Genomic DNA, 19,744 nt, shown 5'->3' on the forward strand with positions numbered 1-19,744 from the left:
TACAACTTGATTTTTTGTTGTCAGCAACTGAAATGAAGCTAAGACAGCAGTTAAGAAGAAATGTGAGGACCCAAGGTTCAAAGCACCTCTGTAGAATAATGCTAAACTTATAGCTTTGGCACAAGGACATCAAGAAGAGACTTCTGTCCCATCTTTCCCAACAGGAGCTTACCACTTGTCCCCAAGTCACATAAAATGAAAAAGCACTATATTCCCAAGGGCATTGGCTACAGTATTGAAGTCAGAGTGAGAATCCCAATTGGCCTGAGTGGAGACGAGTTTCCAAGAAGACCTCTAAGGATGTGGATGCCCACATGGGGAGAGCACATGGCTTTACGCTGCGTGAAGGATGCAGAATCCAGAAATCCCTCCCCGCTGCTTCACAAGTGTAAGTCCACATCTGAACAAATAGGCACTGAAAGGAAGGTGGTGGCTGAACTTACACCGTGACTTCATACTCCCTTTTCTATTTTCCCCACAGGACACACACACACACACACACACACACACCAGTTCAGTCCAACAAAACACTCCTCTGGAATGTTTCTAACTATATTCCTCCAAATTAAAGAAATTAAGTTCAGCAAAGCATGTCAGGATATCCATATTGTCCTTCTGACTTGGAGGTGATGGCATTGCTGCAAGGTTACAGTGACAACCAAATGCCAGCACTCTGGTGCAGTGCTCAGAGCAGAGCACACACAGGATCTCCAGTTGCCTGAGCCTTGGCACAGCCTCCTGGGGGAAGGCCCTGTTACTGGCCTGCTGGGTGGACTCAGGTGAATGACTGGCTCAAGACTTCCTGGTCCGAAGGCAGAGCAGCACAGGTGTGTCCCATAGCTAGATGCCCCCCTGCCTATGTCCTTCCCAGACTTGGTTTAAGTCTACCTTCAAGCTGCCTGCCTAGCCTGCTCTGTCCTCCCAGCATCTCCCTCTGTCCTGCCTTGCATCTGGACAGAAGTCTCAGCTGTGTGACCTTAGATGGCTGGCAGTATGCTTTGAGGTCACCCAGCATAGCTGTGACAAGGGGGTGGGCATCAGGGATTTTCACCTTTAATTTTAAGGGCCAGAAGGAACACAATCATGGGAGCTGAGAGCTAGGTCCCTACCATACTCTTCTCCATCCCCTCTCCCTTCTGGACCCTGTCTGTTGAATGGGAAAGGGACAAGATGGTCCTTGAGCTGCTGTCAGGAGCTGATAATGGAATTCTGTATGAATTCCAAGGAGCAGAGTGGCCACAAAAGCATCCGCCCTGCACTGATGGGGCTCTTTCTCCAGGAAGTGGCGTGCACTCTGCCCTCTGTCTCAAGTGCATTTTATCCAGACCCTCCTCCTTAGAGGAGGGGGAGGGATAAACCGGAAGCATCTCAAAGCCATACCCCGGTCTTCAGAGACTTGAGAGACACCATTCCTGCTTGTGTCTCTTTGGTTTTCCCAGAAGCAGATGTGAGGGTGGAGGTGAAGCCAAGGAGGGGGTCTCCCCCTGTGACCACAGGGTTCTAGTCTAGCGCTGGGAAGCCAGAAGAGGCAGAAAGAAAAACCGAAGCAGAGCAACTCTGGCTGTGGCGGCTCAGAAGTCCTGGCAACCCGACTTCCGGTGGAAGAACCCCATCTGGCAAACCTGACTTCCGGTGGAGGAATCCCACCTGGGATTGAGAGGTTAGTTCTGAGATTGCCGCTGGACACTATGGTGGATGGCGAAGGGGCTGTGAATGGAGGATGTCAGAGAACTCAAACCAGAGAAAAGTCCAAGGACTTCTCGTGGCTACCCCATGCTTTCTTTTATTCATATTGTAAACACAGAGTTCCAGGCTGCATGCCAGGGACAGATCTATGTACTTTGCAAATGGTACTTAATTCTTACACTTACCCTGGAAGGCAGACAGTATCACTGGGCCCACTTTACAGCAAGGAAAATTGAGTTCAGAGAGAGTAACTTGCCCTAGGTTTCACAGCCTGTTACATGGTGAATCACAATTCTCCTCAAGCAGTCTACTCTGGACATTGGGCCCTCACCACTCCACCACACTGCCTCCTCTCCAGCTGCAAAGACCTGGGCAGAGATTTCTGGGAACATTTGCGTTTTCACTACTATTGGCTCAGACCTTCAGATCCCTTGCCGACCAGGAAAAAGTCGACCAGGGTGGCTCAGGGTATGATGGAGTCCCAACCCCCCTGAAGCTTCTAAGTTCCCTAAGGTCTCCCACCTCAAGGCCCTGTGTGCATTCTTTCCCCACTGCCTATAGAGCCCTCTTAGCCTTCCTCTTTGCAGTGTGACACAAAGGGTGAAGGGTGGGGAGTAGAGAACACATTTCAAAGCCACAAAGGGTAATAATGCAAACAGACGTTTCTGAGTGCCTACTGTGTTCCAAGAGCCCAAGCCAGCCCTCTATGCTGATCACCTTACATTATCATTGTATCACCCTCCCCATTTTGCAGACGAAGGAACCAAGGCTCAGAGATGTGCTTCGACTCACCCAAGGAGACCCAGTTGAGAACCTGCCTTAGGTCTGATCAGACAGCTTGGCTACAAAGCCTTCATCATAAATCACCAGAGCTTCTCTCTAAGAGACCCAATATGCCAGCGCTGGGTGAGTGGGTGGACTCCTGCAAGAAAAGCCCCTCCCCCTCCCACGTCTGCTGCGTTCATCATATCCCCATCAACCTCTTGCTGGGCAAGAGGCGGAAGCTCAGCAATCAATCAAATGAAAGACTACGCTGCCGTGACCACGCCCCTCTGCTCACCTTTGGCCAAGGCCAGGTGGTACTTGGAGTGCTTGCGCTTTCCCAGAGTGTTGGGAGATCATTGGATCCCTGCCCTGGCTCCGACACCCTGCCAAGTGTCTTTCCTTCAAAGTTGGAGATATTTCTGTCCCTGAAATGCTCACATTTCAGCACCTTGCTGAGGTCTTTTGGAAGAGACTGGCTGGTGGGAGGCTGATCGCCAGGCTCTGTAGGGCCAGGGGACTTGGGACAGGGCTCCCCACCAGCTGGGCTGAATGTGTATGGCTCAAACTTCTGTAGGAGAGTTTCACATGCAAGCAAGTGAGGCGGATCAGAGGCTCAAAAAAAAAAAAAAGGCCTGGGGCACTGCAAACCATTTTTATGATTGTTTTGTTTTCCAAGACAGGGTTTTTCTCTGTAACCTTGGCTGTCCTGGGATTCTCTCTCTCTGTAAACGAGGCTGGTCTCCAACTCACAGACATCTGCCTGCTTCTGCCTCCCAAGTGCTGGGATTAAAAGCTTGCAGCATTACTGCCCAGCTTGAGTGCTGTGGACTTTGAATTCAGCAAGCCAAATTTTAACCCCAGTACTGCCTTTTCCAGTGGGTGACTGAGCTGATCGCTTTTGCACCTTAGTAGTCTGAAGCCCATGGTAGCAGTTGCCTTGTTGTAGGCTTAGAGAAGTGTCAGCCTTCAGGAAAAAGGGATCATTACCTGGACATCCTCAGAGGTCTGGACACCACCACTTCTCATCCCCATTTGACAGCTGGAGAAACTGAGGCAGGAGGCAGCAGAGTGCCTTCCCTGGATTAGCTGGGCTCCCTGCCAGGTCAAGATTGGCTCTCAGCACCAGTGATGACCTCTCCTGCCTCCCTCTCTCTCTTCCGCACTAGCTGAGCTCAGAACCATCCGTGGCAGATGTGAAGGCGGCTGTCAGAGCTGCAGAGTTGGCATTTCTGGGGCTCCCAGGGTTTCTGGCACAGAGGAATCAACCCCACTCAGCACCTCTGGCTCTGCCTCCTGCTTTCTGCTTTGCTCACAAACCAGCTGGACTCCATCAGCTTCTGGAGAAATCCGGAAACTATCGATATTCATCTGTACTTTACCCCAAACTTGGTAGATGACTCCTAAGGGTCAGACCCCTCCCATGTCCCCACTGTCCAGCCTTCTTCCCTTTATCTCATAACAGATGCAGAGGGATGGGCACACAGGAGTTAAAGGCATGGGTGATCTTGGTTCATATCTGTTCTGATGCTACTAAAAAGGCAGATACCCTGGCCAGAGACCTTCCTCTTTGTACTTCTGCCCCTAGACAGGAACAGTTACATCACCCAAACTTAGGTAAGAGATGAGAGATGTCCCAGCCACTCTGCTACAGTTCCACCCGTGTGCTTTAGGGCCCAAGGAGTTTTTTCCTCCATGCATCTGGCCCTGTGGTAACCGGTTTCTCATGTCCAGACTCTATGCTTCCAGCTCAGACGGCACCTCTGGGGTATGTAGATCTCCAGTCCCTCTGTCCTCACATCCAGGGAAGAGCCTGGGCAGGCTCATATTGGTGTCAAGTTTCTCACATGATATCTCAGGGGACAGTCTCAGGGTGTGTCCACGTGTGATCCCATCAAAAGCACAAGACAGGAGTCTGTGCATCTTGCTTACTTCCCTGTTCCAGTCGGCTGATGTCTCAAAAGAAAGGACTCAGAACTGAGTGCAGAATTCCAGAGACAGATGAGAAGGCACAAGGAGAAAGAAAATGCCCTGTTTTTACTCCCAACCATATCTTCCTTTTTCTTTTTTTTCTGTTTTTTTTTAATTACTTTTATTGTATGTGCATGGGTGTTTTGCCTGCATGTATGTCTGTGTATCATGTATGTGGCTAGTGCCCAGAGAGTTCAGAAAAAGACATCTGATCCCCTAGAACTTGAGTTGATGACAGTTATGAGCCACTATATGGGTCCTAGGAATTACACTGAGCAGAAGTCATCTAGGAAAGGCTACGGCAAGCAAGTGAGTTTCCTGGAGATGCCTCACCATTTGCATGGCTGTGATGGGTACTTTGGAAAGGCATGTGCCCATAAACTTTGTCCAAGGATTGCTTCTCGCTGCGGATATGCCTTTCCTACCACTATTACATAGTCTAATGATTCCTGGGCATCAGTCCACCCTATTGGACAAATTTCCTGCAGATCAACGTGAAGATGAACTTTCATGAACCAATGCTGTTTAGATGAATTAATGACTTTATAGCCTTCCTGATTTGATTCAACTAATCTTGGGAAGAAAGTTTAAGGAGATGGTTTTAGTTGTTTTGCCAGAAAGATGTAATAAAGTTAGAATCAAAAATAGAATGTGCTCCCTCCTCATAGAACAGTAAATAAAGGCTGCATGATAAGCTTTCATAAATTACACTAAGAAGAGAAATAGGCTTGGAACAGACTTATGATCAAGAAAAAACATTCATTCTAGATCAGGTCTAAGGATTAAGCCACAGGTGTGCAATATGATAAAGCAAGGTCATTTGAAACTGTTGCTTTGAACTTATAATGAGCTTATACAATGAAACACTGCTTTGAACTTAGTACCACCATCCTTCTGTAACTCCCTTTTTGTGTATCATTTTATCTATGAGGTAATTTTAGAAGAATGTTTGTCTAAGAAGGTATAAAAATACTAAAAGAAAAAATAAAGTGTAGCTGTTAGGACTCTGCTCCATCCATCAAATGTATATTTGTCTGTCTGTCTAAAGAGTTCAAAGTTTCTCTCTGGGCTTTCTTGCCAGCCCCAGATAATTAAGTTTTGTTAAGTCAGTAGTGCTGACCCTGTAAATCTACCACTGTCAATAGGAGATGGGGGTCTGTCGGCTGCTATCAGCACCACCCCATTCGCCAATACAGTACCCCTATCTCTGCCCTCATTGAGAAACTGGATGTCAGCCAAACTGGGGTCCTTTGGAAGAGCAGCTACAGCTTTTAATTTGTCCTCTACGATATTTCTCTAGTGCCCCCAACCACACTTCTTAAGCTTGTGTTGTTTCCCCTGTTCTCAAGTGTTATTTGTATTCTCTGTATTGTTACTAACTTTAACACCTGCCTTCCAGGAATGGCAAGTCAATTCCAGCTTAAGAGCAGAACTTTGGGGGCTAGGTAGCAGGTGTTGGTATTGAGATCCCCCTGAACTGAGTTTGAGTTCGGTAGAAAGAGTGTGGTAACTGACTAGTGATGTCTGTAAAGAAATAGGAAGCAAAGTGCTGACAGGTTTCTATTCCCCTACGTCTGGAATTCATACAAAGAAATCAGAAAGGCTACCATTAACTCAGATAGGAAGGCATTACAGATTTGAGAGTTGTTTCTTTTTTCTATGTTATGTGTGTGAGTGTTTACATATATGTAAGTGCACTGCTTGCCTGCTTGGTGCCTGAGGAGACTGGAACACGGGACTAGAGTTATAGTCGATTGTAAGCTTCCAATCTGAGAACCAGAGCATAACTTTTTTTTGTTTCTAATGAGACAGTGTCAGGATTGTTGGCCGGAACTTCCAGCAATTCTCCTGCTTCTTTTTTTGTTGTTTGTTTGTTTGGTTGGTTTTTTGTTTTTCGAGACAGGGTTTCTCTATATATCCCTGGCTGTCCTGGAACTCACTCTGTAGACCAGGCTGGCCTTTAACTCAGAAATCTGCCTGCCTCTTCCTCCCAAGTGCTGGGATTAAAGGCATGTGCCACCACTGTCTGGCCTTCTCCTGCTTCTTGAGTGCTAGAATTACAGGTGGGCAGCAGGATTCCTGGCAAGTATTCCACTTTAACTAGATCGATCTCCATCTGAAACTCACCCTCCCTACCCTTGTGCTTACAGGCTTAGACACTATAGTAGCAGGATCTGTGTTTTTGTCAGGGATAGAAATCAGGGATGTGTTCTGATCCTATGATAGAAGTTTTAGGTGTGTGGGGTGTGGGGGTGGGGGTGTGTGTATATGTGTGTGCTTGTGTTTTGATTGTGTGTTTGTTGTGTGTGTGTGTGTGGTGTATATGTGTGTTTGTGTGTATATGTATGTGTGCTTGTGTTCTGATTGTGTGTGTGTGTGGTGTATATGTGTGTTTGTGTGTATATGTGTGTGTGTGTGTGGTGTATATGTGTGTTTGTATGTATGTATGTGTGTGTGCTTGTGTTCTGGTTGTGTGTGTGTGTGTGTGTGCAGCTTAGGGAGTTATGACTTAGTTACAGACCACTTTTTTCTTTTCTTTTCTTTTCTTTTCTTTTCTTTTCTTTTCTTTTCTTTTCTTTTCTTTTCTTTTCTTTTCTCTCCTCTCCTCTCCTCTCCTCTCCTCTCCTCTCCTCTCCTCTCCTCTCCTCTCCTCTCCTCTCCTCTCCTCTCCTCTCCTCTCCTCTCCCCTCCCCTCCCCTCCCCTCCCCTCCCCTCCCCTCCCCTCCCCTCCCCTCCCCTCCCCTCCCCTCCCCTCCCCTCCCCTCCCCTCCCCTCCCCTCCCCTCCCCTCCCCTCTTCTTTTCTTTCTTTTCTTTTCTTTTCTTTTCTTTTCTTTTCTTTTCTTTTCACTCTCTCTCACTCTCTCTCTCTTTTGGCAAAACAGTTTCTCACTGGACTGAGGCTTTTTTTTAAAAAAAAGAATTATTTGTTTATTTTATTTATATGAGTACACTGTAGCTGCCTTCATGTATGCCAGAAGAGGACATTGGATCCCATTACAGATGGTTGTGAGCCACCATGTGGTTGCTGGGAATTGAACTCAGGACCTCTGGAAGAGCAGTCAGTGCCCTTAACCACTGTGCCATCTTTGTTAGGCTGGGTAACTAGCAAGCCCCATAGGTTAGCGTGTTTCTGCCTTGCCAGCACTAGAATTACAAACACACTGAGTCACACTCAGATTTTTTTTTTAAACTGTGGGTCTGGGGATTGAACTTAGATCCTTGTGCTTGCAAGGCAAGTGCTTTATTGATGGAGCTACCTTCCCAGTCTGATTTTTTTATGTTTATCACAACTTCAAGACAACAATGGCTATTTGCAAAATCACGTTACAAAATGGCATAAAGAGGCATGTATACTCCTCCAGTGCAATTGTGTTTTTAATATTTTGATAACGGTTCCTACATAATTGGTTTCCTTCATAACATGATGTACTTTATTAATTTAAAGCCATTATTCTGAAAGAGGACCCACAGGCTTTGCTGACTATCAAATGCATCCTTCCTACCACCCGCCACCTTCTAAATTCCTTACTGTGGTTCTGGGAAGGAGATGGGGTCTGAGCTGTGCAGCCTGAGAGGTGGCAGAGCCCACATCTGATGGAGGAGAAGAACAGCTGCTTCTCAGCCCCAGCTGCACCATCTTACTGGGGGGTGGGGGTGACAGTGGTGACCCATGGTGACATGGGAGTGTCATTAGTGACTCTCAGTGATGGAGGTCTCCCTAACCTGGGCCACTGGGGGCAAAGAAGCAGCTTTGACCTGAGATGCTCCAGGTCATCCGGACTACTGAGCACCAAAGCCTGGACTCCAGGAGCCTACAGCCTGGGATAGGATTGCTTAGGGAAGGCTAATCCAAAGATCCACTTTGCCAGAGCAGACCTTCCCAGCAGGTCCATTCCTACACCATGGGCTCTTCACTCCCAGTTACTATATTCCAGCAATGGCTTCCCAGTAGGACCTGGGCCCAACACTAGCAAAGGAAGATGCATTCAGACTCCCTCCCTCCCTCGCTTTTCCCCTGTCTTTTGACAGACAGTGTCTATGTCTAGCAGCTGGAGAATAAGAAAGGGCTCTCAGGGCCCAGTGACCTATCCAGCACACTAAAGATTAGAGCCCAGGGGAAAGAAAGGATCACAAGGCATTTGGTGCAAGATGAGGGAGCTTCACCCCTGGAAGCCATGTTTGCACAGTGTGATGCAGGCTGCTCTGGGGATGGAGTCCACCTGCCTGTTTTGAAAGCAAAGCAGTAAGACGTGTGTGTGTGTGTGTGTGTGTGTGTGTGTGTGTGTGTGCGCGCACACACACACATATACATGTCTTCTGCAGCCTGGGAAGTCCCAGCTCACAATCTGGGGCCAGGGAGGTGGAGAGCCTGACACCAGGACTGGCAAAGGCCATCGAGGAGTCTGGGGTCAGCGCCTGCCCCTTGTGGCAGCAGCCCCAGAGTCCTTAACATACACAGTCTGTTCCTTTCTTTCCAGGCCACAGGGCGATTCCCTCCTAGCAGACAGGCTGGGTGTGGGGGGCGGGATTACTCACGCCCCAGTTGTGGTCCCTCTGAAGGCTGCTGGTGAGGAGTGAGGTAATTAAGTGTAAAAGGCTGCGGAGGGGAGGGAGGGGCAGTCAAGGCTCTTTTCAGGGGCAGGGGAGTGAGATAATGTAGGATAATAGCCTCCCCAGGCCCCGCCCAGGCAGCCCCCAAAATGCCAAGACAATTCAGCCTTTTCAATGAAAATGGAGGGGCTCCCCAGGCTCAGATCGCAGGGACAGCTGTATGGAAATGATGGCTTCCATCCTTGGTCTTGGCCTGTGCCGGCTGAGGGTTGGGGCAGATGCCTTTGGCTGGGGGAGAAGCTACAAGTAGACTGATGGGACCAGGAGAGTAAGGAGGTCTGGCCAAGGCAGGTCGGGTCCATGTGGGATTGGAGGCTGGTCAGTGGGGTACACTACAGAGTCAGATGCCGTTCAGGCAGAAGTGGTGGCTTGGTCTAGGCTAACTGTGTGACCTCAGCATAGTCACGGACTTGGTAGCCCCAAGCAGCCCTGACCTCCCAGGAGTGTCTGGAAAATCAGCAAAGGGTACATAGCACTGAGTATACAGCCAGTGCACATAAATGCTTGGTCATCCAGTTCAGACTCAGAGAGCACAGCCCACTCATTCATTCATTCATTCATTCATCCACTTAATGAATACATGTGCATCGAATGTTTTCTGTGTCCTGATGGTTTTGATGCTGAACACACAGTAGTGAACAGCACTTACTTTCTAAGAGGAAAGACAAACTATTAAGCTACCAATCACTAGATATATAACAGAAAAGACCAACAATCCCATTTCTGAACGTGTCTATATATTCATAAACTGAATATACTAAACTCTTTTTATTGCAAGCTTGTCTGGTCTAGCAAAATATTAGGAGCAATCTAAATATCTATTATATAGGAAATCACTAACTGAAGTTGGAATATGCAGGCAGTAGAATATTATACAGTCACTGGAAAGATAAAATAATGCTTAATGCATTGCTATAAAAAGCTCTCCATGATGTATTGACAAATGAGGAAAAGAATGTAAGGGCAAGTTTGTATAAAAAGGAACAAAGTGAAAACCTACTCATGCCAGGCATGGGGCACAAGCCTTCAATTCCAGCACTTGGGAGACAGAAACAGGTGGGTCTCTGTGAGTTCAAGGCCAGTCTGGTCTACCTAGTGAGTTCTAGGCCAGCCAGAGCTACCCTAGTGAGACCCTGCTACCATGGTAGGACCTTGTCTCAGACAAAACAAAACATACACCTGAATAAGAAATTTGTATTAGCTGGTAGAAAATAAGCTAATGAACGAAGCTTCATGGTGGGATGGGGACTTTATGTACTTCTCAATGGTGTTTATACAAAATAAATATATTACTTTACAGAAGTGTGTATGGGGGGTGAGGGTGGGGTGTGCGTGTTAGTGCAGATGTCTGCAGAGACCAGAGGCATAGGAAATCTTGGAGCTAGAGTCATAGGTGGCTGTGAGCGTCCCAGCCATGGATGCTAAGAAGTATCTTTTCAGCCCTGTGACTATATTGCTATTTCAAAAATAAATTGTTCGGCTTCCTTCTTCTGCTTGCCTTCATCACTGTTTGTTGGAGGTGGTGGCAGCACTTGGAAGCAAAGAGAAAAGCCAGCTGTAAGGGCAGGGTACCAGTTGTGGCTGAGCAGGCAGATCCATGTATCAAGAATAAGGAAAGCCAGGTTACTTATCAACAAAGAAGGGAACTGCCAACCGAGGAAGCAGAAGGGCAGGTGAGGCCCACTCTGCAGATCAGAGCTGGAGCCACTGAGCTTGACACACGAGGATTTGTGATGTTTCCATCACTGGGATAAAACACTAACAGGGTGTGGTGGACAGACATGGAATCTTGGCACTCAGGATACCGAAGCAGAAGGATTGCTTTGAGTTTGGGATCAAACTGGGCTACATAAATGAGACCTTGTGTAGAAAATCAAAGCAGGTCCTGGGAGATAGCTAAGTCAGGAAAGTGTTTGCTGTGCTAGGATGAGGACCCAAGTTAGACTCCCTAGGAACCATGTGTGGTGGTATATGCTAGATCTGTGAGGCTTGCTGGCCAGTCAGCCTAGCCTACTTAGCAAACTCCAGGTCAATGAGAGATTCTGCCTCAAAGAACAAGGTGGGGGGGCTGGAGAAATGGCTCAGACATCAAAAGCATGTCTGGCTGCTCTTCCACAGGACCAGGGTCTAGTTCCTGGCATCCACATGGCAACTCACAACTGTCTGTAACTCTAGGTCCAGGGGATCTGATGCCCTCTTCTGTCCTCAAGCACTGCATATATGTGAGTATACAGACACATAGTCAGGAATGCACACACACACACACACACACACACACACACACACACACACAATAAATACTAAAAAATAGCAATAACAAAGTACAAGGTACACAGTTCCTGAGGAATGACACCCAAGACTGACCTTTGGCTAACACATACACATATGCTTACATGTGCATGTGCCAATGCACACACGTGTGTATTCACATGAGTACACATCTGCCCACCAAAATAAAAGCAAAACAAAACAGAGCTAAAACTCTGGATACACGCTACTTATGAAGAACAGGTTATTTAGCACACTGTTTTGGAGGTTCAAAATGCCTATCAGATGGCCTTGCTGGCATGGGCTCTGATGTCAATCACTCAGACAGTGTCACAAGTCAGGAGCAAGTGCAGAATGAGGCAGTCACATCTCATGCCAGAAACCAGGGGAGAGTTTAGAGGCTGGGCCTGCTCCCTTGACAAGAGAGTGCCTCAGGAATGGCACATGAACCGCTTGGCAAGACCACACCCCCAATGACCTTGAGACCTGGCTCTAGGTCTGTCTTTCAAAAGTTCCCTAGCACAGTCCAATACTGTGGCCTTGAGTACCAAGCCTCCATCAGAATGGAGCCTTTGGGGACATTCCTCAAACCATTTTCCTAAGCATTCTTGCAAATACGTCACATCCTGGCCATGGGAAGTCCTAAGAGCAGTGGTGTGAGAACTTGTAGTAGAGAGAGCCCATGCCTACATCTATGGAAATGAACCAGGGCTTTGGAAAGTTACTGAGTTCCAGCAACAAACAGAGATGGGGCATCACGCTCTGAGTATCAGTGAGTGAAATATTCCAGCATCTCATGAATGACGGAAGTAAATATCACCATCTCAACGACAAAGCAAATCATTCTTGGATGCCAAAACTAATCCCATTGGATGAAGATTTGTTGTGGTGACTTCCATATTCTATGTGTGTATGTGTGTGTGTGTGTGTGAGTATGCATGCTTGAGTGAGTGATTATATGTGTGTCTGTTTGTGTGTGTATCTCTTTGTTGTGTATGTGTGTTTGCATGAGTGAGTGATTATGTGTGTGTCTCTTTTTGTTTTGTGTGTGTGTGTGTTTATATGAGTGAGTGATTATGTGTGTGTCTGTCTGTGTGTGTATCTCTTTGTTGTGTATGTGTGTTTGCATGAGTGAGTGATTATGTGTGTGTCTCTTTTTGTTTTGGGTGTGTGTGACCTTGAGACCTGGCTCTAGGTCTGTTTATATGAGTGAGTGATTATGTGTGTGTGTGTCTCTCTCTCTCTTTGGTGTGTGTGTGTGGAGGAGGTGTGTAAATGCATGGATGAGTGATTATGTGTGTGTCTGTCTGTGTGTGTCTCTCTCTCTTTGGTGTGTGTGTGTATGCATGGGTGAGTGATTTTGTGTGTGTGTGTGTGTGTGTGTGTGCGTATGTGTGTGCAGGTGCAGAGTCAGTTATCCCTGGAGCTGGAGTTATAGGTGGCTGTGAGCCACTTTCCATGGGTTCTGGGAACTGAACTCTGGTTCCCAGAAAGAGCAGTACTCGCCTTTGCCGCTGAGCCAGGCCTCCAGACCCAAGTTATGCATTTTAAAGCCCACCCTGTGTCACTTCCATAGAGCTCTTGTGTGCTGGATGGAGGCTGACTTCATAGGGGGAGAGCAGGGCTGTGGCCAGTTTGACTAAGTGATCCAAGATTCTATCACTAGGGGCTAGACAGCTCCGCAGTCAAGAGTTTTTACTTTGTGTCCACAGGATACGTGACCTTGAATATCACAACCATGAAAGAAAAAGCAAAACTGAGAGATGCATCCAGAGTCAGGGCAACCTAAAAGAAGTCAGTCAGCACCAAGTGGCCATTACATTCCAGAGGCATCTTTCACATGTTAAAAGGCTTCATTACTGGAATAATTGGCTGCATTTGTCTGGGCTCTTGAGGATTTCACTGAGGTGTATCAGTGAATTTCCTGGTTTTGGCAGCTTTAGTCATTATACAAGAGAATGTCCTTGCTTGGAGAAAACACACAGTATAGAGTCCTGGGTCATAGGGATCCAGATTGACAGCTGGCTCCGAGTGCCAGGAAGGATCTTTGGGCCTGGATGATGAAGCAAATGTGTTTAAGTGCCCACGCTGGGAAGTTCTGGGTGATGGGTACCATATGTGAGAATTCCTTGTCCAATGCTGGCAACTCTTCTCCATGCTTAACAACTGTCTTTGAATCAAAGTTACCCCAGCAAAGCCAAAACCTGAGAGGACATGGTCAGGGCGGGACTCTGGGAACCAGTATGCCAGCAGAGACTCAGGTGAGAAGAGAGGTAGCCACGGGGGCCAAGCCTCCCAGGCCTAGAGACCCACCTGAGCAAATGGGGTAGATGGAGCAGCCAAGCTTTGGCTACTTCAAGCTTTCTCAGTGGCTCTGAAGACCACAGGACTCTGTGTGACATGTCAGCAGCTCCTCCACCATCAAGGCAGCAAAGGCACTGGAGAGTTCTTCCTTGAACCCCACCTGCTTTGAAAGCACTCAGGAGATGGGACCAGCATACTCACGTGAATGCCATTGCTTAAGGTCACCTATGTCAGAGAACTTAGCCATGGGGGCAAATCACATCACCTTTACAGTGCAGAGGGCTTGACAGGACTCACAGATGGATCGGGGGCTAGAGATCTAGGGTGTGACCGCAGAGTGTACCTGCCATGGGGCTGACATGCAGGGAAGCCAGCCTGGTAAGAGGATGTGCATGTAGGTGAGAGCAAAGGACCACTGCAGGAGAGAATCCATATGGCCTAGTGGGTGACAGCCTTGGAAAGTAACCTCATGCTGTTTTGTTTTGGTTCCCAAGGAAAGGAGAAACATGGCCATTCTTCCATGGATTCTCTCTGTCCATGCTGTGGTGTGTGTGTGTGTGTGTGTGTGTGTGTGTGTGTGTGTGTGTGTATTTGCATGTGCACACACATGCTTCATGTTCTCTACCTTACTTTTTCAGACAGGGTTCCCGAACCTGGAGCTCACCATGTTGGCTAGAATGACCAGGCATGGAGATCCCAGGATCTGCTTGTATTGCTCCCTCCCCTAATACTGGAGGTGACTGGACTGTATGTGGGGACAGGGAAACTGAGCTCAGGTCCCCGTGCTCATACATTATCCACTGAGCCATCTTCCCAGTTCTCATTGTGAACTCTGGCCACTGAGCGTGAGAAGTGGATGGGTTTGTCCCATGCATTTGGTTTGGTAACACAACGCTAAGAAACCAGAGGACCCTCATGAGTAATGAAACTGTCTCACCCTTGTTCCAAAGCAAAGGTGGCCAGAAAAACATGTGAGAGCCTTTCAAAGCTGGTCTACTTGCACATGCCTTATCACAGGAAAGGGTAGTCCAATGTATGTCATGCTTATTACAGCATGTCTCTTCCATAGATTTGTGGGTTGTGGGATTTTTTTTTGTTTGGCTGTTGGCATTTGTTGAGACAGGGTCTTACTGTGTAGACCTGAACTGAAACTTACTATTGTCAACTAGGTTGGCCTCAAACTCATAGAGATCTGCCTGCCTCTGCCTCCCAAGTGCTGGGATTAAAAGGGTGCACCACCATTCTTGGCCTCTTCCATTTGATTGCTGTATTTCTATATTTTCCATAGTACAGTGTATGGTATGGGAAGGTTCTAGACCCCATCCCCAAGATCAGAGGCTTAGAGGATTCAGAGGCATACACAGTGAGCACGGGCGGATACTCACACAGTGAGCACAGTACATGCTCACACACAGTGAACACGGGTGGATGCACATAGAGTGAGCACGGGTGGATGCACACACAGTGAGCACAGGTACATGCTAACACACAGAGAGAGCACAGTACATGCACACACAGTGAGCTTGGGCAGATGCACACACAGTGAGCACAGGCAGATGCACACACAGTGAGCACAGGCAGATGCACACACAGTGAGCACGGGTGGATGCACACACAGTGAGCTTGGGCGGATGCACACACAGTGAGCACAGGCAGATGCACACACAGTGAGCACGGGTGGATGCACACACAGTGAGCACAGGCAGATGCACACACAGTGAGCTTGGGGAGATGCACACACAGTGAGCTTGGGCAGATGCACACACAGTGAGCACAGGCAGATGCACACACAGTGAGCACGGGTGGATGCACACACAGTGAGCTTGGGCGGATGCACACACAGTGAGCACAGGCAGATGCACACACAGTGAGCATGGGGAGATGCACACACAGTGAGCACAGGCAGATGCACACACAGTGAGCTTGGGGAGATGCACACACAGTGAGCTTGGGCAGATGCACACACAGTGAGCTTGGGCAGATGCACACACAGTGAGCTTGGGCAGATGCACACACAGTGAGCACGGGTGGATGCACACACAGTGAGCTTGGGCAGATGCACACACAGTGAGCACAGGCGGATGCACACACAGTGAGCACGGGTGGATGCACACACAGTGAGCACAGGCAGATGCACACACAGTGAGCACAGGCAGATGCACACACAGTGAGCATGGGGAGATGCACACACAGTGAGCACAGGCAGATGCACACACAGTGAGCTTGGGGAGATGCACACACAGTGAGCACAGGCAGATGCACACACAGTGAGCTTGGGCAGATGCACACACAGTGAGCTTGGGCAGATGCACACACAGTGAGCACGGGTGGATGCACACACAGTGAGCTTGGGCAGATGCACACACAGTGAGCACAGGCGGATGCACACACAGTGAGCACGGGTGGATGCACACACAGTGAGCACAGGCAGATGCACACACAGTGAGCACGGGTGGATGCACACACAGTGAGCTTGGGCGGATGCACACACAGTGAGCACAGGCAGATGCACACACAGTGAGCATGGGGAGATGCACACACAGTGAGCACGGGTGGATGCACACACAGTGAGCACAGGCAGATGCACACACAGTGAGCATGGGGAGATGCACACACAGTGAGCACAGGCAGATGCACACACAGTGAGCTTGGGGAGATGCACACACAGTGAGCACAGGCAGATGCACACACAGTGAGCTTGGGCAGATGCACACACAGTGAGCACAGGCAGATGCACACACAGTGAGCTTGGGGAGATGCACACACAGTGAGCACAGGCAGATGCACACACAGTGAGCTTGGGCAGATGCACACACAGTGAGCACGGGTGGATGCACACACAGTGAGCTTGGGCAGATGCACACACAGTGAGCACAGGCAGATGCACACACAGTGAGCATGGGGAGATGCACACACAGTGAGCACAGGCAGATGCACACACAGTGAGCTTGGGCAGATGCACACACAGTGAGCACAGGCAGATGCACACACAGTGAGCATGGGGAGATGCACACACAGTGAGCTTGGGCAGATGCACACACAGTGAGCACAGGCAGATGCACACACAGTGAGCACGGGTGGATGCACACACAGTGAGCACAGGCAGATGCACACACAGTGAGCACGGGTGGATGCACACACAGTGAGCACGGGTGGATGCACACACAGTGAGCACGGGTGGATGCACACACAGTGAGCATGGGGAGATGCACACACAGTGAGCATGGGGAGATGCACACACAGTGAGCACAGGCAGATGCACACACAGTGAGCACAGGCAGATGCACACACAGTGAGCACAGGCAGATGCACACACAGTGAGCACAGGCAGATGCACACACAGTGAGCTTGGGCAGATGCACACACAGTGAGCACAGGCGGATGCACACACAGCACAGGCGGATGCACACACAGTGAGCACAGGTGGATGCACACACAGTGAGGGTGAACAGATGTACTTTGCTTCTGGAGTACACTGCTAGCTGCCTGCTGGCTTTGCCATTTGGTGGTGTGTTTTAGAGACACTTTCTGTTGCCGGCTGGAGGTGTCTGATCTTTTCTACAGTGGAACAGTTTGTTCTGTGGATGAGCCCCGCCTGCAGCCCCATCTTTCCTATACCCTGAGTAGGTTTGGTCTCCCACTCCCTGGTCCCCGCCCCCCACACCGATGGCCTCCTGGATGCCAGGCTCTGGGCCTAGACTTCTGCTTGCCCAGTAGTCACCCAACAGGACCGGATTATATCTCCTAGAAGTGGAGGAGAGTTAAAGTCCTGCTGGTGAACATTGAGCATCCCTCTGTAGTGTCTCCAGAGGTTGGGCTGTTTGATTACAGAATAAATGAAGAACAGATTGTTCTCCAAAGTGACAGTACAAACACCTCTACCTCCATCATCAAGAATTCTTCCTGTTCTAGCATGATGGATCACATTTAGATTCAGGCAGCAGACTAGGGGCTGTCAGTGTGATGAGCAGAGATGAACTTTAAATTTGGATTTTTTCCTAATTAGTCAGAGGTTGGGCCCCTATTCAGTTGTTTGAATCTTTAGATGGCTTTTCTCTTTGGTTATCATTGTTTTGTTGATCTGTGGGAGTGCTTTAGATATTTTCGGTGATGATTTTTGTTGGTCAAACATCTCTCATCTTGTGGCTTGCTTTCCCCCCTCTCTTACCCTCACTTCCTTCTTCCTACCCTCTCCTCCTTCTCCCCGTCCTCATTTTCCCCACCCACCCATCCCCACTTATTTCTTGAAGTGGGGTCTCATTGTGTAGCCCACTCTATAATCCAGATTTTTAAAAAAGAGGATGACAGAGCTGGGGAGATGGCTCAGTGAAGCCCTGAGCTCAGATCCCCAGATACAGTTATACACATTTCCTATGGTGAGGGCGAAGGAGAATCCCCAGAAGGTCATAGGCCAGCTATTCTCTTGTAGTAATCAGTGTACAAGAGACCCTGTCTCAAGACATAAAGTGAAGGCCAGCACTAGAGGTTGTCCTCTGCCCTCCATACATGAACATGCGCACACACACACACACACACACACACACACACACACACACACGCATGTATGATCATAGGTTTTGAATTATATAGATGTGCATGTGTAGAATGTGATGTGGTATATGTGCGTGAGTGTGAGACAAGGTGTGGTATATTGATATATACCTTGAGACAAGGTATGTGAGTGGGGGAGGGGTGTGGTATATACCCATGAGTGCAGATGTCTAAGAAGACTAAAGGTATTGGATTTGCCTGGAGTTACAGATGGTTGCAAACTAGGAACCTAATTCAAGACCCGTGGACGAGCAGTACTTGTGTGTATTTTTAACCACTGAGGCATCTCTACAGTTTCTATTATAAAATATTTATTGGTTTTTATGTGTGCACACACATGTGTAAATTGTGTATATGTGTTTGTGTGTGTGGGTGTGCACCATGGTGTTCGTAAAGGTCAGAAGACAAATTCTGGGAATTGGTTCTCTCCTTTTTTCTGTGTTCTGTATAGGTTGTCAGGCTTGTGTCCTGAGACACTTCACCTGCGGACTGTCTCCTGGCCCAGTCTGTCTGATTTCCTGGTGACTTTTCCATTCATCAGTCGAGCATGGATTTTTTTCCCATATGTAACATTCATAGCACCACTGGTTCACGGCTACATGCTGCCCACTGTGTGGAACAAGGCAAAGGCACTCACCCAGTGCCCTGCTGATGAACAGCCAGCCAGCTTTTCACTATGCTCGACAGCCCCTGACCAACAGTACTGCTAAGAGCATCTTCAGTGGCTGCGGCCCACCAAGCCCTAGGGGTGAGACTGAATTTTGGTGGTGTTTGTGATTTGAGACAGGGTCTTGCTCTGTGGCTCAGCCTGGCCTGGATGCACATACTTTCCCGTCTCAGTCTCTCAGTTGCTGGGATTCCAGGCCTGCCCCACCACACCTAGCACTGAGCTTCTCTATGTACTGTATTGCATTTGCCAGGGGATCCTCTTTTGATTTCTTTCCAGGAAGCTACATGCCACTGCATTCAAGTGCTTTTTCTCAAGAGTCTGGAGCCAGCAGTGGAGAGTCCTAGCAGGCTGGCTGCTATGCAAATGGAGGCAGCCACCTTAGTCACCCTGGTCACTTGAGAAACAAAGATGTTTCTACCACAGCACCCTTATCCCCCTCCCCAGAGAAGACCCTTTATTAGACAGTATTGAGGGAAAAAATAAAAGAGCTGAGGGTGTCAGTCAGGCCAACTTGTATGGGGAATCTCCATTAATTAATTAGATTCTGGCACTAAGTGGATCTTTTGAGGAGTGTAGAAATGGTGCCTCTTAAAGCCTTGCCTCTGTGATGCTATGAATGTTATACAGGGGGAAATATTCATGCTAGATGGGTGAATGGAAAAGTCACCAAGAAACCAGACAGACTGGGCCAGCAGACAGTCAGCAGGTAAAGTGTCTCAGGACACAAGCCTGTCAACCTAATTTTTTTTCTTTTCTTTCTCTTTCTCTTTCTCTCTCCTTCCTCCCTCCCTCCCTCCCTCCCTTCCCTCTCTCTCTCTCTCTCTCTTTTCTTTTTTTTCTTTTTGGTTTTTCGAGACAGGGTTTCTCTGTATAGCCCTGGCTGTCCTGGAACTCACTTTGTAGACCAGGCTGGCCTCGAA

The sequence above is a fragment of the Mus caroli genome, unplaced genomic scaffold, assembly GCF_978045245.1.
Source record: "Mus caroli unplaced genomic scaffold, Mus_caroli_1 scaffold_2, whole genome shotgun sequence".
NCBI lineage: Eukaryota > Metazoa > Chordata > Mammalia > Rodentia > Muridae > Mus > Mus caroli.